General features: G+C 42.1%; 1 protein-coding gene across 2 annotated transcripts in view; it reads left to right on the top strand.

The window, feature by feature from the left end:
- The window catches only part of ACSS3 (acyl-CoA synthetase short chain family member 3), a 1,350,383-nt gene that overhangs the window by 1,133,701 nt on the left and 192,096 nt on the right, over positions 1–24,586 (top strand). The window lies entirely within an intron of this gene.

The following is a 24,586-nucleotide window of genomic DNA, read 5'->3' as shown; positions in this document are numbered from 1 at the left end:
AACAGTGGATGTTCAATCACCTCTAGAAATTTCTTGTCTCAATCATTCAATAAAAATCTTGCAGAGTCAAATGTTCCTTTGATCGTTAGTTCATGGTTGACTGCATGTAAGTAACACTGGGGCATAGATTAACCAGGAATCCTCACTGTTTGGCCCAAGGGCTTGATGAACTAGAACGATCACCTCTATTGGGTGAATTAATGGTGTCAGCATGAAGTTATTTTTACTGTTTCTGGGCTGGGCTCAGAAGTGTAGAGGCAGATGGCTTCGATGTTGACAAGAGTTTGATAATGGAAGTGTTGCGTATTATCTGTCCAGGATGTAAGCTGTTTGCCTACCTCGGAGTGGATGGGAGTGGAGTGCTCACTTTTTGTGTGGTGGTGCGTTCTGCGGCTTGAGAGGGGGAAACCTATGGCAGGTCATTACTATGAAGGAAATAGTGATTGATGGAAAGGATGCTTCCTTTGACCTTTGCTTGGCTTTTGGGTAATAGTGATGTTTGTTATGCACCCCTCCAGCCCTTGTTCATCATGCTCCTGGTCTGTATCTTGTTAGCGTTTGATAGTGTGCCTTTTATACATGCTGCATGCTAATGCCTCTATGCAAGAGTTTCCATGTTTGTAGAAGGGTACAAGACGACTTACAGAATTTGCTTAGCTGTTGCAATATCTGATCTCTCAGATGCCTTTTTAGGTCGAGCGTATGCGTACGACCTCTTGTATACTTTAGTATACATATATCTATGTAGTCCAAATGCCAATCCTTGCTTCTCATTTGTTTGTTTCAATGTCCTTTACAAATCCTTGCTTACTAGTGGTCAGTCCTGCCTCTTTGTCCCTCCCTTTTCCTCCAAGGAGCAGGGACTTAGTACAATATCATTACACTTTGTTCTGTTGATCTTCTCGTGGGGGGACTATTTTATTATGTTTTCAACCTCTTGTTACACTGTTGGCACTCAGACCTAACTGCTTACATTTTGTTGCAGCATTCTTGGCTGCTGGCTGAAGAGTTTAAAGTTTCTCCTCATCAGTTTTGCGCTGAGGCCAAAATGTTTCCTTCAGGAAAAATGTCCCTTTTAAAATGTGCATTTGAATGTATTACATTAAATAAAAGCAGAAGAAGAACACGAGGCCAGCACAAGGGCTGTGCCATCCCACTGGATATTGACTTCAGAAGGGCAATGTTTCCGAGTTTATTTTGCTTTTAAAAGCACTCTACACGTTCCTGGCCTCCTGCAATTTCCAGACAGTAAAAATGTAAAGATAACTCCAGTGATTGATGTTTTTGCTGGGGAGATCAGAGTTGTCTAGTGGAAGAAGTTTTAACTCATTGCAAGGTAGCCAGAGGGTTAACATGCCAGCTGCGAAGAAAGTGTACCAAGCAGATTACAAAGTGCATAAAATGCAAATTAGTTGTTACTGCTCTAGTCTTACTTGCAGCTTAAAAGTTACTATCCTAACAGAACAGTGAATTTATAACTGTCATCAAAAAACTGCATGCAATGCAAAGTAAAGATTAGTGGAGATATTAAAGTTGCAAAAAGGCTTCATCTGGATGGAAATTGATTATTTTTATTTATGAGAACCACCAACTGTGGTGTCTGTTTTTAATTCTGAGTTTATGCTTCTGGGGCCCAAGCACTCTTTAGTAATGCTGCCTACCAATATGCATGACTTGTGACTCCTACACCGTGTAGTCCTCTGTGTTACGTAACATTTCCTTTACACTAATTTATACACTTCTGATTGTCTCTGTGTAATTTGTGTGTGATGCAAAGTGCTCTGACACCCTGCAATGGTATGTTTATTTATTTATTTAGTTTTATTTATTTAGTTTTATTTTTGTGTTTTATAGAGCGCGAACGTGACCCGTGAGGGTATCAGAGCGCTTTACAAGGTATACATTGTTGAACGAACAAAATGATTAAGGTGCAGCGACAAACAAGAACAACAAGTATGGTTACAGTCATCATCAGAGTCAGAAGCAAAAACAAGGTTTCAAATGTTCTCGTCGAGGGCAGTTGGTGATAAGGGAAGGCGTAGTCATAGAGTAGCCCTCTCAATGGGGTGGTTGCGGGCAGGCCTTAGGCGAGGAATTTACCCATGAGGAAGGTTTTGGTCTAATTTTTGAAGTGTGTTAGAAGAGGGATTTTCCTGATGGAGGGTGGAAGAGAGTTCCAAATTCTCGGTGCTACTCCGGTGAACGCCCTGTTGTAGGTTCTTTTTTTTTTTAAAGGAGGCAGGTTGGAGCAGGAGGTTTCTGGCGGACCTGGAGTTCCTGCTTCCCCCGGATATCACTAGTTTCTGTGCCAAATAAGCAGGGGAGTTTGTGTATAGGGCCTTGTGTATAGTGCAGGCCAATTTCAACTGGATTCTGGCCTCCAGGGGGAGCCAGTTTTGCGCCTTCATGTGTGGAGAGATGTGGTCAAACTTCCAGGTACCTGTGAGTAGTCTGGCAGCCCCGTTGAGGCAGGCTTTTAGAGGCGCTAAGGAGGTCTTAGGTAATCCTGTGAGGGTGGAACACCGTATTCCAGTCTGGAGATGACAAGTGCTTGAACTGCCATTTTTAAGTCTGGTGCATCGATGAAAGGTTTCAGCTTCCAGAGGTAGCTCAAGTGAAACCTGGCTGCTTTGGCCATCGAGTTAATGTGGTCTCTCATATTGAGGTTACTGTCGAGGATAATGCCCAGGGATTTGGCAGAGTCCACAGCGGTCGGTGGGCAGTTCAGGGCTGTGATGGCCCTAATCCAGGTCTGAGTCTCCGGGTTGGCCTTTGATGGGGAGATTAGGAGAAATTCAGTTTTCTGTGCATTCAGTTTGAGTTGGTTATTGGCTAGCCATTGGGCAGTTAATTTTAGGGTCTCGTTCAGGGAGAGGATCTCATTGAGCGAGGAGATGTTTATGTATAATTGGGTGTCGTCCGCATACATATGGTAGGAGATGTTGGCAGAACGGAGAACTTCAGTGAGTGGCTCTAGGTAAAGGTTAAAGAGGGTGGGGGAGAGGGTCGAACCTTGGGGGACTCCGACAGTTACCGGGGTGGGAACTGATAGCTTGCCGTTGATGAGGAATCTCTGAGAGCGGTTGTGGAGGAAGGACCTGAACCATTCTAGTACCACGCCATCCAGACCCATCCTGAGTCTGAGGCGTTCAAGTAATTTTTCATGGTTGACCGTATCGAAGGCGGAGGATAGATCAAGGAGGATTAGAAGGCAGGTTTTGCCTTGGTCTAGGGCTAGGAGGGCATCGTCCACGATGTGGAGTATAGCAGTTTCGATGCTGTGCCCTGGTCTGAATCCATCTAGTAGGGGGAAGTTGTTGATGTGCTGGCTAAGTTGCTGTTGAACACACTTCTCCAAAACTTTGGCTAGTAGCGGGATATTGGAGATAGGTCTGAAATTGTCAGGGGAGGTTGGATCCAGTGAAGGTTTTTTCAAGATGGCGAGGACTTGGCCGGCTTTCAACAAAGGGTCCAGGATCAATCCCTGCTGGAGAGAGGCGTTGATAATTTAAGTCCAGCAAGGAACGATGGATTGGGAGGCAACAGCGAGGCAGTTGGAGGGTAACGGGTCATTGAAGTGGTTGTTTGGTTTTAAGGTAGAGAGGATTTTTGAGATGGAGTTTTCATTATAGTATTCGAAGTCAGTCCAGCGGGCTTTGTTTTTAGGAGAGGCAGGGATGGAAGGAGAGGAAGAGTGTGGCAGGGCAGGCGTGGGTTGGGAGCAGGTGGTGGTACTGAGTTCAATTCCTAATGTCGTGATTTTATCAGCGAAGAAGGAGGAGAATTCATCTGACGATATTAGAGAATTCCGTGTTTTAGCTAGTTTATTAGATTGGAATTTGACCTGTTCAAAGAGCTTTTGGGGTCTATTCTTGGCGTTCCCCAATTCCGATCTGAAGTATTCTTTTTTGCAGTTGATGATGTGCTTGTTGTAGGCATTTCTTGCCTGGCGCAGAAGTTTTAGATGCACTGCAGAGGGGTGTTGTCTCCAAATTCTTTCAGATTGACGTAGGGATCTCCTTTTCATGTTAAGGGAGCCAGTGAACCAAGGGTTTCTGTCTTTGCATTGTGTTCTTTTTAGTTTTAGAGGGGCAAGGTCATCCAGAATGTTTGAAATGGACGATGAGTAGTGTTCATTGAGATCGCTAACCTTGGTTATGTGCAAGGGGGGGGTAGGTCAGATCTGCAGCGAGCCTCGAGTTTTATAAAGTCTAGGTTGTGGAGCCTTAAGGGACAGTATTAAAGACTGGTGGTGAGGGAATCCGCATCACTCAGCCTTACCTCAACATCACCTGAGCACCGTCTCAGCATCAACACAGCACCACCTCCTCATCAGTGCACCACCAGTGCAGCACCACCTCAGAACCCGCAGAGCACAGCATAAATATCAGCACAGAACCATTTCTGCATCAGTGCACCACCACGACCTCAGCAGCAACTCAGCGCCCACTCAGTACCACCTCAGCATCAGCAGAGCATCACCTCAACACCACACCACCTCAGCACCACCACCTAAGCATGACTCAGTGCCCCAGCATCTCACAGCACCACCTCAGCATCACTCAGCACCACCTCAGTAACGTTCAGTATCACCAGCACACAACTACCTCAGCATCACTTAGCAATACCTGAGTTTCATTCAGCATCACCTGAGCACCAGCACACCACCACCTCAGCACCACTTCAGCATTACTCAGTACCACCTCAGTGTGCCCTCAGAATCTGGCATCTGTTGATTCTCTCCTAGTGTCCACCCGCTGCTCATGTTGTAATTCAGGTAGTATTTATCAATCTCCACCCTCTTATTGTTTATGTCCCCACAAAACAAAAAATGCTAAAACAAACAAGCATTACAACAGACAGGAGGAGATTGCCATCATTGCAAGGAAAAAAAATACTAGAAGACATTTTTTGATTACTCTTTTTTAAAAGAGTTATTCAGTTGTACACAATGTCTTCTTAAACTCCACTACATAACACTCCACAACACAACATCCCACTACACATACTTACACAGTCTCACACCACATAATTCCAATACACTCAAAAATACATAACTACGATCCACATAATACAACTGCAAACAATACCACATAATTCCACTACACAAATCCACACCACACAGGTTCACACCACACAATCCCACACAACTTACAAGTTCAATCCAAATCACATAATTGTTACACACCACATACATCCACTCCAATCCATAACACATAGATAAGAGATATTTAAATTTACAATGCCAATAGCTCCAACTCTCTTTTTTTAAAAACTCATAGATCGGATGCTTAGCTCCTACCTACTTCTTCTTTCCCGTCACCAAAAACGCCAAGCTATACACAAAGTTCCATGCCACACAATTCAGTCCTAAACATTTCCAACCCACACCACATAATTTAGCACCAAAACCCATAATACAACTCAACAACACAATGACACAACACCACATCCATCAAATCCACACCACACAATTCCACATTGTGCCTCAAAATTCAACGGCACCACCACATAATTAAACTGTACAAGTTATCACTCCACACAATCTCAATACAAATAATGCCAATACACTGAATGACACAAAATCGCTAACAATATATTTGCACAGCATACCATGCACACCACATACATACCCATAACACATAAGTAAAATACATTGCCATTTACAATGCCAATAGCTTCAATACAAACAAATTCAAGACCGATTGCATTTACAATGCTTGTTTTTGTTTGTAGTCAGGTTAGTTATGGCCCATATCGATGTGAGGTTTAGACGGTTGGACACTGCAGCATGTATGAAATGTGCAATAGCCAGTCTCAGTTGCACAATTTGCTGCTGCTTTCCCCCAGTCCTCTGATCTTCTGATAATGTCACCCAGGCTGGGTACTCTGTGTTAGCTTAGTAGCCGCACCAACAACTGTGCTGGTAGCTTCCGCTCCCTAGGTTGGCAGCCGCCGTGCCTAGTTTTCCACAGACTTACCTTGCGTTCGCGAAATGGTTGGTTGGAGAGAGCAGTGGGAACAGGGGAACAGAAGCACCTCATTCCTGGCTCCTACCTACTACGTCTGCGATAGGACGTCAACAGGCACAATCAAAGTAAGACAAACCATTTTCTATATTTATATACGTAAAAAAGTATTGTTTAATTGAGAACAGACTCAATCCATGAGTGGGAAGCTGACTTTTCTCCTCTACTACGCTAACTCATCCACTAAAATAATGCTAAAAGTTACAAAGGTTTATTAGGATTATTTTACAATTTGGTAAAAAAGTTATGAATAGCTTTTTAAAAAGGAGCTTTTCCAATAAAGATATAATAATTTAGAACTTAAAAATAAAAGCCCCACGTTTATGAAAAAAAAGTCAGCAAATGAATGAAAACATTTAACAATAAAGTTTTGACTACTTGTTAAGGTATCTCTATTTAACATTTGTAGCATTGAGGCAAAATGTGAAATGAAAAGAGTCTGAACCGAACACCAGTAAGGAACAAGTGTACAGTTCGAAAATAGGCCGCCACAAGGTCATGAAAATGGTCAACAGCTGAAAATGACTTAACTCATGGAACATATGTCGTGAATATCTGTCATTACCTGTTGATCAATATGATAAACTTTCTCATAGTGTTTTAAAAATGCATTCCCTATCTTGAAGGAGTTAGTTATCTGTGTCTTGGAACCAAAGTCTGTCAGTGATAAAATACTATTTTGAACCTGTCTATCCTTTGCCTACCACGCAAGTAGTCTCCCTGTACATTCACTCTCCTCATATATCCTCTGGAGTTAGGCACTGTTGGCAGTATTGCCCTGCAAGTAATAATATTTCTGCATGTCAGACTTTGCCTATGAAAGCTCCTGTTTTGTAACTAAATTCCTATTATGGGAATATTTTTTGCTCTCTTGCTCCAACCTAGTCGAGCTCACGTCTTCCTTCCCTTTTTTCCCCTCTGTTGTAGGATTTCTTTAGATGTAATAAAAACCCGTAGTTCGGCCTTAAAGACATCCCACACATTATTTACCCGGGTAGTATCTGTGCTATTCGAAAATAGCTAATAATTTCATCAGATACATTTGTGCACCATTCTGCACTCTCTAGTTTGATTTTGTTAAAGTGCCATCTTTTGGGTGCTTTTTCAAGCCCTACCTCTTCTACTTCCATTTTAATTAGAGCATGGTCTGGGAAGACATTTTTAATGTATTCGTAATTGATCATTTTCAGACCATACAATATCATAAAATAGTCTATTCTGGAAGCAGTGTTATATTTTGCCAAGAAACATGAGACAACTTGTTTCCTAGGGTACTGAGAGCGCCATGGGTCTACCAGATCTAAATCCCTTTTACAGTTAGCTACAGCAATGGCCATCTGAGGCTTATTTTGTTTTCTAGCATTAGTAGAGGAATCATTTAGCGGGTCTTGAAGAAAGTTAAAATCTCCCCCCAGGATAACAAGGCCAGGGGTTATTGGTTAGTGCCTGTTTAAGCTGAAGCAGATAGAGAGTGTCACCTAGAACCGGTGCCTAAATCGTTGCTTTAGTAAAGCCTGATTGATTTAATCTCCAATTTACAAAGACCCACCTTCCCCCGAATCTATCTGCAAGATTTTCACCTGCGATGGTACATGTTTACCCACATATATGCCCACCCTCTTCTGTGCAGAGCTGGCATTTGAGAGGCAATCGAATCCGGCCCATAGTTGTAAATTCCTATTTGCCCTACTTATGTTCTTAAAATGAGTTTCCTGCAAACGTATAATATCCAGACTGTGGCTTCTCAGCCAGCCTTCTATTGCCTGGGCCTTACCTTTAGTGTTCAGTCCATTAGTATTAAAAGGGATTACTTTCAAAACATCTTTACTTATTATTTATTTGTTACTAGACTAAAGTGACCAGTGTTATTGTAAACAAATAGTGATTTCCTCCTCCTCAGATAAAGTGATGCGTGCATTGCTTCATATTGTAGCTTTGTTGCATCTAATCAAACCTGATAGCTGCTAGGATATACCCCATTCATATCTAAAGTGCGTCAAGTGTGCATACAGTGGCTCAGACATTTAAAAATACTAAAGTGCATCCATGGTGAATTCGGAAATAAAGTGACATGTGCCTATTTTTCTTTTTCCCCTCCCTGAACTTTCTATTCCTAAATCCGTATGCCAACACGCACTTCATCTTATATGTCCTGATTTGTTTCATCCCACAAAATAAGTAAGCACTTAAGTTTGAACTCTCCTTTTATATTTTGCCTCACCTCCTTACCACTCTCAGACCCTCCGTGCCCCCCATGAAAGTTGGAATTGCCCACTATTCCCTCTCCCCCCCTTGCCTCTGGATGCCATTTTGTTTCATCCCTTACTCCTACTCCCCCCCCACCCCCCCATCAGGGATTTTTATATCATAGCACCCTTCCGCCTGCCCTATAAGACATAAAGTTGACTAAATAAATTATGCCTCCACAGACCGACCTCATTTATCCCCTTCAGACAATTTTGTTAACATCAATTGTGCTTCCTGAATATCCGCAAATACTTACAATTGCCATTTAGCTAAAACTTAAAGCTTTGATTGTTGTACTTTCAATGCCTGGCCCCCTTCCCCTTAAACAGATCAATCATCTCAACAAAATCTTTTCTTCACTGTGCTGTTCATTTTTATTCTTAATTTATTTAAAATTTTCCTTTACTGGATTATTGGCAGTCACAGGAAATGCTCCCACTGTCCCACACCTCATGACACCATGCCTTGTTTCTGCAAACCCAACCAACAATCCATCCAATTATGCACATACTTCCCAACCTGAGCTCTCAACTTTTTCTGTTGTGCCTTAGTATTGCCTGTCACATTTCATTCATTAAGTGCTTCAAACTGCAAAGGATTTGGTCATGGTTTCATGTCAACAGTCCGCATCTCAAGTAAGCTAGTTTCTTCAATTCAAAAGATACATTCTCAGGAAATTTAAATTTTTGGACATTTGCAGTGACTTGTGCCTCTCTTTAAGCCATAAGCAAGAATGCATGTCAGATTTTTCAAGCATCTCTGGAGCTGGATTTTCAACTGGAGGGAATTTATGCTTCTGTGAGTGAAGTTCTTTTTACCCAGATTCACACCTGTGTAGTTAAAAAAAGTCACACTACACCACGCGATCAAACATCAATGTAATAAAAAAAAATACCTTCCAAATCAATAATTTATAAATCAAAACTAATAAAATCTGTGTCTCTGTGCTGAGAAATTGGACATGAATCAAACTTGCCACAAGAAGAAAGTAGCGGTTCAGGAAGCTACATATACATGGAGCCAATCTGCATCCTGCAATGACCTAGTCTTGAATCAGTACGGGTTACCCTTGCACACAGAATAAACATCAATTTTTCCACTCTTAACAAGGGAACACACAGCTAGTCTGTTACGGAATTCATAAAATCAAAAACCTGAGTGCGACAGACACTATACCTAACTCAAGTTCTCCAAAGAAATGCAATCTTTTCACATAAAATGCACAGGTTAAGGCACATAAATCATAAACAATATTTAATAATGCACCTTCATCAACAGACAATAAAATGCCAAATACGGTGCTAACATAATTCCCGAAACACAATACCATTAAGCAACATGCATGCAGTCGCCAAAACACACACACGTCGCAAATCACACTGTGCTAGACATACGACCCTATTTATACTCTTCAGTGCAACCTTCTTGTTAGACCTAGGGGATCCTAGACTACATAGGGTAGCCTGGCACAGTAGTGGACACAGCTAAACTCAAGGCGTTGGTTAAGTGCTTACAAGACCCACTCACAGTAACTCAGTGATTGACCACTAAAATAAAAGACTCAACACCAATTTTGGAAAAATACCAGTACCTTTTATAAAAATAATATGACTCTGTTTCTTATGCAAAATAGGTTTACAATTAGCTTAGCAACATCGCACATATGTTACACCAACCTTAGTATACTTCACACTCTAGGAAGACTAATTCATAGGTACAGTTCCCTTGTAATAAATGATTATCACTCCCACAAAATTACTTCTTCCAGCAGATATCACAGCAAGGAATATTCACTATACAGGTTACACATTTACATTACAGACCTGGCATGTACATTTCATTACCCTTCTGTTCTCAGAGATCTGTTCCAGCACGTCAGTCTCTTACCCCCAACAGCGCTGTTCTCAGAGGTCACAGCCCACTAAAAAGCTAAACAGGAGACAAGAGGTGTTAATACGGCTTCCCCTTTTGTTTACTTAGTGGCTACACCGCTCTGATAGTGAATCTAACTCCAGGGGTTTAATGGCTTGTAGAGATCCTGACAGGGAGTTCCAAACTTTAATGTATTTCTCTGGCCCAGTCCCTCAACCACTGGCACAAGTACTTAAACCTAGCGGTTCGTGTCTGGAATCAGCGGCCAGGAGTCAAGTTCCCCCAAGGTCTATTTGGAAGGCCTCAGCGCTTCGTAACCACGTTTGTTTTCCAGTCACCGGGGTTACCGAGTGCCGGCACAGCCGCCTCCCGCTCCCTCACTTCCCGGCTTACTTTTGGGTTGAAGGCGAGCTAGCTGGCGTTGCCTGCTTCACGCGGTGTCGGTGGTGTCTTCCAGCAGTCGACGTGGGCGTGAGGAGACAGGGAAGCCTACCCCAGTCCGAGGCGCTCCACCGAGGCGTCCGATGCGGCGCTTCTGCCTCCTTCGATGTTCCCGCTGACTGGGACTCCGCCGCGGCGCCCCTCTGGTGACGCGGCCGGCCCTTCCTGACTCCGCCTTGCGCCCGCCTCCTCCGACGCGCTGGGTGCTTCTTACCGGTTCCGGCTTGGCGCACCTCTTCTGACGCGACGGCGTCCTTCTCCGCTTCACAGGCGATCAGCTGGGCTCTCCACACACGCCTCGCAGGCGATCAGCTGGGCTCCGCCTCACTTCCAGTGACGTTTCTTTCAATCCTCTCACGGATAACTGGTCCCTACAAACGCATGTGGGACAGGCTTGGCTGACGGCGCTTTGAGCAGGTATGCACCACAGCTGATTCCGCTTGGCTGCAATAACGAGGGTCTTCTCCCAACACGACCCGGTTCTTCAAACTGAATACAAAGTCTCTGGTCACACTTTATGGCTGGTGTGACAGTGGGGTTCGGTCAGCCTGAAAGGGGGCACTTCCCAACACGCGACAGCCGGCCCACAGGTCGATCTGGTCACCTCTGGTGCGCAATCCTCCTCCACAAGTCGCCTCTCTCCTCACTGGTCACTCCTGACTACTACTACTACTCCAACTCCAAAATGGCTGCTGGTCACTGGCCTTTTATAGGGTGGCCTGAGACCTGCAGAAGTCACTGGATGCTTCTAGAAAGTTCCTCATGTTAGCCTATAGGCCTGTTCTCCAGTAGTGTCCGTTATGGCAGTTGGTGGACACCATTTTAGGTTTCTGGGTGTCCCTAGATTTTCAAGGGCATAACTAGGCCTCACAGGTTATGAGGGAAAAATGGCGTCATAACCAAGGAACACCTAGCCCCCTGACAGCACTGAAAAATCCTGGTGGACATGTATAAAAAATAAAAACAGAAACTCTGGGAGGCTAAGGGGGACAAAAATAAATAATGTTGGTTAGAGTATCCCCAGATGCAGACAGGTCTAACACTTCTGAACTGCACTTTCAGTTCACCTTCATCAGACTCAAAATAGCCGACTCAGCGCTTCACTGCAGGTAGGATTCTCCCACTTGAGGGTCAAATTATCCTCTAATTAGCCTCCTAATTAGCTATTGCCTGCATTCTCCACCAACAGCCTTCCATGCTTTACCCCTTATTAAGTAAGAAGAGTTAATGGGCAGGAATGGGAGAATCCTGACCTTTAAAGCTCAGGCAAAACCATTAAGAAGATCTGTTCATCAAGGCTTCTCCGGTTCTCCATATTTGTGGATTTATAGAAATATTAGTATCATTACAGAAAGGAAAAATAATTAGAGTCAAGGGAATTAGCGTAAAACTAAATCATTGTAATGCAAATTGCTATGTGTCCCCCTAAGAAATTAAACAAGCACAGCCGATCTTGAAATCAATCAAATTAGTAATCGTATATAAGCCTAAACACAGAATAGACCACAATAAACTAGTCCTGTCTAAGCAGTAAGTAAAATAAGATCTAGCATGAAATCAGGAAAGATCTGGCTCTTTCCAAAGAAGATGTTATGAACAAAGAAAACACATACATTTATAGCATGATTTAACGTAGAGAGGCTGCACTATTTGCAAAGCACCTATCCCATAATTAATTCCAAAATAACAAGTATTTGCATAATGTCGGAAAATGCCTATTTTTGCATGATCCCCACCATTTTTAGGTCGAGCCTAGACGTGCAAGCAATGCGAAGCATTGCTTGCTGTCTGCTCGACAACTATTGTTGTCCGTTTCTGGGAATGTAGACACGATTCGGACACGCGCTTTTCCAGTCTCAGGTTTGTCCGCGGGAACGCGCTGCTGGCTGCTTGCTGTGCGTGCGGTGTCAGTTTCGCTTTCGCTGTGGAGCCTGGGCTTTCGCTGTCGGGCTTGAGGCGTGCTCTTGTAAAGGCGTGCTCTTGTAAAGTTGGTATGATTGCAAACATAATACAACATAATAAATATGCCATGTGTAATAGGCTTTAGACATTCACGTACACCTTAAAAATAAAGTCGGCATTTTATGGAGCTTGAGTGCATTTGTGGCTTTCAATTAACACGGCTGACTATGCTCAGCTACAATCATTATTTTGAGGGTTGCCTTTGAATTAACACGCTCACTTTTAATTATTTTACAAACTACGTTTAAAGTAAAAGTCGACAACACCCGCAAATGAAGTCGGCATTTTATGGAGCTAGAATGCGTTTGTTGTTTTCAATTACCACGCCCTACTATGCCTAGCTGTCCTTGTACATTTGCCATGTGTAATAGATTTTGGGCATTCACGCACAACTAAAGTCGGCATTTTATGGAGCTTGAGCGCGTTTGTGGCTTTCAATTAACACGACTATGCTCAGCTACAATCATTATTTCGAGGATTGCCTTTCAATTACAACTCTCTTATTTGCTGACATGCCCTTACTGCCCGCACGCTTAGTTATTTGCTAACATGCCCCAACTGCGCCTATCAAGAGTAATTATTTTAAGAAGTACGTTTGCATTAAACATCAACAACAGCCGCAAACAACGTCTTCTCGTTGATTAATAAAAACGCCGTTCCTTGAACTATACGATCACTAATACGATCACTAATAATTTCATGCACGATAAATACCATACTAACTTTATTTATAGTACAAGTAGTTAAGATCCAAATTAAAACGCGTTTCTTTGATGACTGCCTTTCAATTAACACGCTTACGTTTGTTCGAGGGCTGCTTTTCAATTGCCCTGACTGCGCGTATCAAAAACAAACATTTTTAAAAATACGTTTCAATTCTTATTTTTCTAATGTAACTACATTTGTGAGTAAGCAACATTACAAAACAAACGCATTTCTATTTTTTGCTAAAATGCTGCTTTTTCGTACTTTTACTGTTAACTCCATGCGCCAACATTCACGCACAACTTAACTTAAAGCCGCCATTTTAGGTAAGCTTCGTACAATCTGCAAACACAAAACACACACACATTCAAACATTCGCACTGCTGTTCGCTGCATTTTTGTGTTTAGAACTTTTTTAAAACGTCAGTATGCGCTTCACACATACAGCATTCAACGCGCTTCACACAAACAGCATGCCACGCGCTTCACACATACAGCATGTCACACACTTCACACATACAGCATAACAAGTGCTTTACACATACAGCAAAGCACGCGCTCCATACATACAGCATGCCCCACTTACCAGTCAGAGTAAACTTCTGTAGAAAGCGTCTGCAAGTTCTGCTCGTTCACACAGGTTGCAACACGCTAAGCTCTGTCAGCTCACAAGAACTTAGACACTGCCACGCGCTCTATCCCCCGCCCATGTCCCAGGCAAAGTTAACAGCACGCATGCTCAGTGCGTAAGCGTGTGTGCACGAGCAGCTTGCAGTTTCGCTCTCAGCGTGCTTGTTATTTTTTTGCCGTACATATATAATCACAATGTTAACGTTACCAATTAAGCTTAAGTAAAGAATGTAACGTGCTAGAAATCAGAATGCAAAAACGTCCCAAAAAAACTTATAAACAACAGTTTCCTTTATGCTACCAAGCGACATCACGTACGCAGCTTCTTCACAGTTTTTGAGTTTTAGAGCCGCGCCACCTTTTGAAAGCAATTATTCGGCGCATGTTTCTTTTGCTTTGTCATATTTTTGATCTCCTATGAAGAGATTGCTTTAGTGCTCTCTGCCACGTCCTCTTGCCTACGTTTATTATTGTAGCTTGTAGAGCGCTTCGCTACTTTCAAGCAGAAGTGTCTGCTGCTAGTAGCATAAGTCAGAGTAAGGCAGATTATCTAACCTTTTGAAAGCAATTATCGGGCGCATGTTTCTTTTGCTTTGTCATATTTTTAATCTCCTATGGAGAGATTGCTTTAGTGCTCTCTGCCACCTCTTCATGCCTACGTTTATTATTGTAGCTTGTAGAGCGCTTCGCTACTTTCAAGCAGAAGTGTCTGCCGCTAGTAGCATAAATCAGAGTAAGGCAGATTATCTAGCGCTAGAGAAGGCTGACAAGCTAGATACACTAAAATGTCTGTAAGCAATTCCTTTTTGTATCTGCCACAGCAGAGAAGATTTTCTTAGGGCCACATTCAAAAAGCAAGTGTCACTTTTAAAGCACCCACTAGAGCATTTAACCTTCCACATATTACAATGACACAGCATGTACAAGTGTTTAGGGCTTGCATACAAACTCTTACTCAACATTAATCAGTTGCTTAATTCATATTCAACTGTCTATATATTTTATTTCAGAGGTGTACAAGTCACTTTTAGTTACAGTTATTATTTACTATTAGAGATGATTAACATTGTAACTACTTTGCAGCTTTCTTGCAAAGGCCCATACCTCTAGCTTCTCTGACTCTACTCTGTTCAGCTTTTAATCTTGGCTGCAGTCTGTGCTTACAGCAATAGAACACCTTTATTGTAAGTGTGTGTGTGTACACCGTTAACTATCAATACTTCCTATGTGTAGAACTAATGCTCTCCACTGCCTGCTGAGCTCTGCATGATCCTTTAATAGCTGTCTTGGTGCCAGTAAGCAAAATGATTTTGCACCTTACATTTCAACAATTGTGTTGCATCGAACAGAATGCATGTGCAACACTCAGTACCACCACAGCAACACCACAACACCACCACACTATCTGTCAACACCACCACTGCACCAACACAACACCACTCTGCACCACCACTGCATCACCTCAGCACCATCACAGTACTACCACAGTACCAACACAGCACCACCACAACACGACTCAGCATCACTACAACACCACTCAGCACCACCACAGCACCACTCAGCACAACTACATCACTCAGCACCACAACATCATCATTAGTTCAAATATATTGCCTCAATGTTACAAAAGGCAAAATTAAAAATGCTGTAAGTGTAACATTTGCCAAAATTATAACTATTGGAGTTGTAAATGACAAAGCTATTAACTTACCTATTTCTGAACAACAAAAACATAGATAGAAATATTGTTATTTACAAGACCAATAGCTCAAAACTTCCTAATGCGAGACCTATTGCATTGCAAATGCTTGTTTAACTGATGCTGTTGAGTTGGGCTCTTTACCCTGGGACACTGCTAACCAGGCCCCAGGGCCTGTGCTGTGACCCCTAGAAACGTGCCAAATTGGTTATAAATCCTACATGACACTTTTACCTTACCTAAAAGTCTCTAGTAGGTGGTGGTGAGTGTACAAAGGGACTGTAAATTCAATGTTACTAGGGGATTGCAGTACCTATTCTGCCGCCACTAAAATGAGAAGGCAAAGCGACTGCAACTTCAAATTTGGTCTGGCCATATGACAGGGTGCATGGTATTTCAGAAGTAGGACATGTATACTTAACATTGATATGTCCTGGCAGTGAAAAATCTCCAAAGTCACTTTTCACTGTGGCAAGGCTGGCTCGCCCATAGAAAGGCACTCAATTACATTATTATGCCTTATAAGGCATAACTTCAGTTTGGGAAGAGCTAGAACTTTGATTAAAAGACTCAAATTAATATTATCCAATGTAATGGTCAAGTTAGATTTCGTATCACTATTTGGAAAATGCCTCTTTTCAAAAGATGGCCTACCTTTTCCAAATGTGCCTTTCTGCTAGTGTTAAGTGTAACCTGACTGGTAATGTGTCTCCTAGGGTGGGATGTGTATTGATGCCAGACCATAGACAGAAGGCCTTTATAAGGTACCTAGTCTACCACGAGCAGATGTAACTCACACCTTGGCTTGCCCCTTCATTGTCTTGGTAGTCAACTGGACACCAATACCAGTTGCAGAGGTGCTGGCACAAGAACATTTTCAAAGTGGCCACAAGTGAGGGTTTGTCCATTATATTAGCCACACGTCTGGGTGGACCCGTGGAGCTCTGCGTAAAGGGAAACATGCTCTGCCATATTGGATTTAGGTAGAGAGGAACACTAAGGGATAGTTTACTTTAAAACTCACAGGAAGTACTGCAAACGTGGGAAGGAACCTTTACCCAATTGGTTAAGGTGTTGCCAGGAGTTTCCCCCACTGACGGGCTGGCACTCTGCATAAAACTGGCACTCTCAGTAACCTCTTCTAAACAGCTCTGGACCTGTGGTAGACAGAAGAAGAACTGCATCTGCTGTTTAATCTGTAGAGAGAAACCTCAATGGCTGGACCTGCTCTCCACTTATACCCAAGACAGAAGAGTGGACACAAAGTGCTAGTTGTTTAGCTTCCCGTTTTGCTTCAGGAACACAAAAGCTGCATGAGCCCAAGTCTCTGCTGAGCCTACCTGACCAGTTCCCACTGGATTTGCACTTGACGAGTCTGGTGGCTTAAGTGAGATTGAGCCCAAACCTCCACGTGGTGTCCAAAATGTCCTTGGCTTGACTGGTGTTAGAGTGTATTCGTTCCTCTCCAAAATTGCAAACACTTGGAAACTTTTCATCAAACACTGAACTGTCAGTTGGACTCCCATTACTGGTTTGCCCTGCTGAAAGAATCGTGACGCCAGAAAAGTTTCTATGTCCGAACGTTGAAGCCCCGACGACAACGCCTTCTCAGGACCTGACTTCCTGTTTGTAGTTTTACCATCTTCAACGTTGAGAGCCTTGAATATTCCACAGGAACCTAGGTTCACACCGAGGACCTGGGCTTCAGCCAGCCACCGCAATGAGCCTTGCTTCAGATGCAGGTTTTTTCTCAAGAAAAAACGAATCTGAAAGTAATCTTTCCACCGGGACGAACCTGGTCCCTATATCCGATCCAAGCTCCATTAGGTTTTGCCTTTACTTTAGAATTTGACCCAGTCCAATGCGACCAGTTATCTACGGTTGACGCTTTTTGGCGCTAAAAATATATGTAACATTTTGAAAAACCATAATTCTCTATATTTGGTTTGTTATGGTGTTTTCGTAAATTTCATATTTTTATAAATTAATTGAAGTGTGTTGTGTTATCTACTTTTTAATTGTTTTGGCATTGATAAATCTTTAAAAATTCCTTCCAAGTTAAGCCTGTCTCCTAGTGCTGAGCTTAGGTTTAAATTATTGAGGCCTAACTGGACCTAGTAAGAAATAGTGTCATTATTACACAAATCAATCTACTTTCTCACACACAATATTTTCATTGGCTGTGAAATACATTCTTTGTTGCACAAAATAAATCATGTTTTATTACTCTAAAACTACATAAAACCCACAACAGAATAGAAACTCCTGCAGATCAAAGAAATGGAGAAGATGGAAGTTTGGTTCTAGCTGATCTGCCTTGAAGTGTGTGTGTGAGAGAGAAGCATAGCGGTGCAAAGCAAATCAGAGCAAAAGCAGAGAAAAATCTGCTAAAACAGTAAAAGAAAGTCCTGCCAAAATATCTGAGCTGAACATTGGAGAATCATTGTCGGAGATGTTTGTAACTGATGTTGCAACAAGAAGAACAACAATAGAGAGTGCCAAACAAGAAGTACTTAGCTCCTGAATGGTTATACCTATGAAATATTGAACTGGGTGACAGAGACATTGATTTGAAAGGTATTTTGTTTGGAGATACCCAAAAACTACAGTGAAGTGAAATTATATGTAAATAGGAGATGATCAGTATTAAATAGATTTCCTGATAAAGGAGTAATATGTTCCCCTGAATTTTTGAACGACTACATTTTTACTCTTTAGACTTTTACTATTAATTGGATCTTTGCGGGTCAAATTGTGGATCAAATTTATTTTGAAAAACTATTTTGAAAACAGCTGAAGAAAATGGCTTCAAGAAAAAGAATTTGGATGGCTTTCCAGATACTTTTAATAATTCTTATTTTGAGCATACTTATTGTTGTGTAAGTGTAACCGTATTCTCCTGGTGGGTGTCTCCCAAACACTACTAATAGCTCAATATTTAAAAATATAACTAAAAATCATTAGTTAGAACGTAGAAATGGTTATTATGAAGGGTTTGAAGAAAACTTTGCATAGATATGTTCAAGAATTATAGCGATATAATGAATTTGTCTCATTGTTAAATTTGTACTCACCTCCTTTAGTTTCTGACAGTGTGACTTTTATACTATTGCCTTTAAGCTACAGTCTGTCGTGTTCCATATACCTTCACTTTTAATTCATCCAGAATTATTTAAAAGAAGTTAATATAAATTATGATATTCCAGTGCAGCATTTACCTACTATTAGAAGACTTGAAGCATATGAGCTTTTTAGAAGTTCTATACATCTTCATAGTTCTAGTGCTGGGAATATTAAAATGAAGTGTGTGTAGATTGTCTTAAGTTGAGTGTTAGAATATAACAAGAAAACATCCAAATGTAAGTTGAAAAGTTCGGAAGAAAGAAAATGTGACATTAGGCAAGAGACTAAGATGAAATTTTACAAATATATTTTAGTCTTAGAATTTGGAAAGAAATTAACGGAATATGTGTCTGATGCAAATCAAAAGTAGTGCATATGACAAACCAGTTACAAAAGCATATAGCGTGTGTGCTTATAGTTACAGTATAGATAGGTTCTATATGTTAGGTTGTATTCCTTTTATGTTTAGAGACATTTATCATATTTGCAACCAAACTATTTATGTTACCCTTTCACAAGAATAGAGAGGTTAATGTCATCTATTTTTAGTGTTGAATTGTTTAAAGGATGTGCATCATGGAATAGTGCAAAGAGAAACTATAGCATATAAAGTACTAGATGTGTTTGGTGTTTTGATTTCTCCTATCAATGTTGCTTTGAATGATGTGAAGATTAGTATGTTGTCAACTTTAGTGGAGCTGTTAGCAGCTAACACAACAGGAGCATCAGCTGAAGATAATGAAGAAATGCTTGTGATTAGATTGATGAAGATCCAGAAGAGAAAGGTTTAGGCTTGCAATTGGGCTAGAGAGTGAGGTGTCTATCATGCTGTGCAAATTCAGTGTTGCACAAATATTCTGGTTAATGGTGAGATTAATAACAAATCTAACATTGTGTATTAGATTCATCCATTAGGAGTACCTGGCATCTTTGAAAGATAGATTCATGGATTAGTGGCATGGGTAAGATATACTAATGAAGATTATTGCTTTAGTTGTTATAATAATTATAGAGATAATGTCTGCTGTCCTAAAGTTCAATTTTTGGAATTGAGTTGTTCTTTTTAGGGGTCTTCGATGTAATTGCAGGACAAAAGAAGAAGCAGACAATTGATAAAGGGAGAGATTGCTCTTGATGAACAGAAGGATGAACTCTACATAAACCAGAGTATTACAGAAAGACAATCCAATAAATCCAAGAAAGATGACTGAGATATTATAGTGTGATGAGTTGTTAATTTAAAAAATATCAGAGGAAGGAATAGTGGAAGTAAAATATTTTATGAAAGAACAGTGCCTATATATGGGTTGGGCACCCTGCCCCAACTGTCCACATTGTGCTAACAAAAACAGCACTTTTTACAGATTTGTATGAGAATGTCCAATAATCACAGATTTTCTATTAGAATGGTTATGTGCTATGATTTGATTGCTGAGAAAGGCTCTGGGCCCTTATGTACAGAGTAAGCAGTGCTCCTTCTATGTCCAGTAAATTACGTCAAGCCTATGTGGAATTGAGCCTTCTTAAATACTACAAAATTGGTTACCGGCTGGGTAAACCTTTTAGAAGCTTCCTGGACCTTAAGGTACAGTGTTTTTTTTCTTCCCCAAGGGACCAGGGACCACAGTTTTCCCTATTAGGTTTCCCACTGCAGGATTATTCTAGTTTTTTGGGGGAGGGATTAATTGCCCTGGTGTGCTGCCCTGTTTGTTACTCCACTATTATCCTGCCATTTTTATCAATATAACAGACTTCATCTAGCTCCAGTGTGTTCCAAGATTTACAGTCTCGTGGCATTGTGCGTGGCTGTATTCTCTTCATGATGTATCCAGAACTGGGTTTTCTCGCACTTTCAAAAAGTTAATTAGTGCATCACACGCATGGCATTGGTAAATTGCCGTTCATTACCAAAACATGCAATTGAAATTTCCCTATTAATTCAAGATCTGGACCTTGATATCCTTTTTTTTAACTGAAACGTGGCTTGGATCCACTTCTGGCCCATATATCATCCAGGCTCTCCCCCCTGGATACCTGATCCAACATAGGGACAGAGTATCCAAGGTTGGAGGAGGGATCGCCATTCTTTATAGGGAGCATCTAACCTGTCGTATGACTGATAATTCTACCCCAGATTGTGAGAGTGCGCAATTCTCTATCACACTATCTCCAGAACTGTCATTCTCAGGTCTTTTAATCTATCGCTCACCTGGCCCGATAGGACAATTTCTGGAAGGACTATTCAAAACTACTCTACATTTAGCTAGTACGGTTTCCAATTTTATAGTGCTGGGAGACTTGAATCTCCATTTTAATAATCTTTTAGATATCACCGCAATGGAACTGACTAAGGATTTAGCCTCTTGTGAATTGAGCTTAATAGTTTCACATCCCACTCACTCCAAAGGGAACCTTTTAGATCCCATATTTTCAAACATTGCTGAACTAATTTCAGCTGAGCCATACTCGATCCCTTGGTCAGATCATATGGTTATTCCCTTCACATGGAAGGCACACAGATCCAGTTCAACTAAACCTTCTCACAAAGCCTTGGGTAGGCGCTGGACGAAATTAGAGTTAAATGATTGGCTAGAAATACTGAAGAAGAGCGAGACTCTGGGTAATCAGGACATCGATAGGGCAAACAAAGACTTCAATCAATGGATTGAACAGTCGTTGGATACCGTGCTCCCAAAAAAATGTATCATAAACAAGAAAGGCCCTACTAAACAACCCTGGTTTAATTCAGACCTAAGGTCCCTTAAACAGGAATGTAAACGGGAGGAGAGGCAGTGGCGGAAACATTTTGATGAGGAGAAGAAAAATAAATACAGATCCACCTTAAAGAAATATAAATCTGCCCTTAACATGGCCAAATCCACATTTTATGCAGAAAAAATTGAGGCTTCCGCCAACGCCCTGAGAGAGATGTTTAAGATAGTCAAATCTTTGTTAAAAGCCCCGGACCCGCTATCATCATCGTTATCCTCTGATGAATCTGGTGTTCGTTGCGACGAATTAGCAAATTTTTTTGCCGCCAAAATCCAAAAGATCCTTCTCTCCCTTCCCCCCCTACCCATGGCTGTATTACCTTCCCCTCTGGTAGGTGGCACTGATTCCATCTCGCCTCACCTTTCTCTCTTCTCCCCCCTCAGTGCAGAACTTTTACCCCCCCCCTCATTAATTCCATAAAGAGCGGTTCTCCGCTCAATCCTGCCCCTATGACCATCTTAAACTTGGCTCTGCCCCACATCAGTACGCACATCATCAACCTAGTCAATACTTCGCTTGAGTCAGGCACGGTGCCACGAGATTGGAAGTTGGCCATGGTCAGGGCTCTGTTAAAAAAAAAAAACCTTGACCCTGACGATTTTTCCAACTATCGCCCCATTTCCCTTCTCCCTGGCATCAGTAAGCTGACTGAAAAATGGGTGAATAAACAGCTGGCATCTTTTTTAGAGACCCATGACTTGCTCCATCCAACTCAAACAGGGTTCCGGAGAGGACAGGGAACTGAGACAGCACTGTTGAGGGTGGTCGAGGACTCCTGGAGGATTCTGGACGCTGGTGGCAGCACGGCCATCATCCTCCTAGACCTCAGTGACGCCTTTGACACGGTTAACCACTGTGTCCTCCTTTCTCGGCTTGGAAGGATTGGGGTAACGGGCAAGGCCCTTACGTGGCTCGAGTATTTTCTTAGTGATAGATTTTTTAAGGTCTTTTCGGAGAACAGCTGTTCCCTTCCAGTACCATTACAGTGTGCGGTGCCACAGGGCTCCTCCCTTAGCCCCACACTGTTTAATGTGTACATGGCGCCTCTGGCAGAAATAGTGGCTCCCTTTAGAATCCAATTAGTAAGCTACGCTGATGACACCCAGCTTGTTGTCTCCTTAAATCAGGTAGAGCCCCTTCCGACCAATCTTTGCAACTGCCTGGAGGCAGTTGCAAAATGGATGGACTCATCCTACCTGAAGTTGAATGGGGGGAAAACTGAGCTGATGCTATTGGGGAAAAGAGCCACATTTAATAACTCGACACTTTGGCCTTCCTGCATGGGGCCTGGGCCCACTCCAAAGACCGAGATTAAGAGCCTTGGATTTTGGCTGGATGCGGAGCTGTCATTCAAAACCCAGGCAAGGAAGACAGTACCTGCCTGCTTTGGACTGTTGAAGACAATCCGCAAAATCCTTCCTCAGCTACCCGAAACAGCCAAGAAAACCATAGTCCAGTCCCTTATTCTATCCAGGCTGGACTGTGGAAATGCGCTTTATTTAGGAGCCCCTGTTTCGGTTATTCGGCAACTCCAGGTCGCCCAAAACTCTGCAGCGAGGCTACTTACGGGTACTAGCTACCGCACATCAGCTAGACCCGCGTTGAGCACTTTGCATTGGCTTCCGATAAGGGAGCGGGTTCACTTCAAAACCCTTTGTTCGGTCCACAAAACACTCTATGGGAGAGGCCCCCCCCATCCTGGATGACATGATTAGGCCATATAAACCATCTAGGAATCTTCGCTCCAATCAGCAAAACCTTTTAGCAATCCCCAGGATTAATAGGGCCCGCACAGGGGGCCGTCTTTTCTCGTATAATGCGGCTAAGTTATGGAATGCTCTTCCTCCATCCCTCCGACAAGAGCCTAACTTACTTGCATTTCGAAAGAAGCTAAAAACTGTCCTGTTTCCCAGGATCTAGACGAGTCTGGGTTTCCGCATCTTCTGCAATCCATTTCCCTTTGGTCAGTCCTAAGCGCTGGGATGCTTCCGAGTAGCCATGCGCTATAGAAGAGCCTTTACACTACAATACAATACAATACAATACTTCATTGCACTCTTCCTGAACTCTGCTCGGGCTCCACAAGAAGTGTTCTTTAAAGCCCCATGCTCAGTCACTCTGTGTCAGGAGGGAAGCCCCGCGCTTAGCCACTGTGTTGGCAGAAGGGAAGCCTTGCGCATTGTATCTGTGCTAAAGAAGCTTTGCGTGCTTCTGCGCGTAACAAAAGAGAAGTTGTGCGCCCTCTATCAGTGTGTTTCTGTCTTGAGTTGGCAGAGCTGTGCGATCGAGCGTTTTACACAGAGAAATGCTATTGGAGCGAATTTCAGCGAGGAGCTCTGTCACAACAATTTCATCAAAGTTTTGAGCCAGCATTGTTACTGCATTTGTATCGGCATATTGCACAAGTGTCTGTAAATGAGTTGAGCACATTTTTGTCAGAATTTCCTACTTTCAAGCTCTGAATTTTTTTGGCATCCACGTGTGCAGCACTGTGTGTCCAATCTCAGCTTTCTTTCACATCAACATCCGCTTCCTGTGTTGGCTGGGATCTACAGTGCCATCTATGGTTTTTAGCAAGTTAACTTTTTGCCAACATTGTCATCTACTGGTGTTCTACTGGATCTTTACAGTGATCAGCACACTCCTTCATGCTGATTTTGTAGTAATTAGCACACTTATTATTTATTTTTATGGTCAAACGTCAATTGTTTGGAGTACATTTGTACTTTTCTTTTTGCCTGTTTGCATTTTGGTATTATCTTGTGGTGTGGGATATTGTGTTAGCATTTATCTACCAAGATGCAATCTGTCACACCGCCTGCTTAATGTTTACAAGAACCGGGTGATCCTCCTCTAAAATGGAGAATTTGCTTCAGATCTTTAAATGTGTACTTGGGAACCATTGATGGGTTTAGATTTAAGCCTGATAGGACATGTAATTTATTATATTATTGCTTAGGTATTGCAGGTCCAAATGTTTTTGATCATTTACCTGAATATGTATGAACTGATGATGAGGAATATGATGAGTTTGAGGGGGCTGTGAAACGGTTAGAAATTTATTTTGAGAGGAAGATCAATTTGGTCGTACTACATCTCAGGTTTT

The sequence above is a fragment of the Lissotriton helveticus genome, chromosome 1_1 (genome assembly GCF_964261635.1).
Source record: "Lissotriton helveticus chromosome 1_1, aLisHel1.1, whole genome shotgun sequence".
NCBI classification, from domain to species: domain Eukaryota; kingdom Metazoa; phylum Chordata; class Amphibia; order Caudata; family Salamandridae; genus Lissotriton; species Lissotriton helveticus.
Note: the sequence above shows the minus strand (reverse complement) of the source record. Positions and strands in the feature narration are given on the sequence as shown.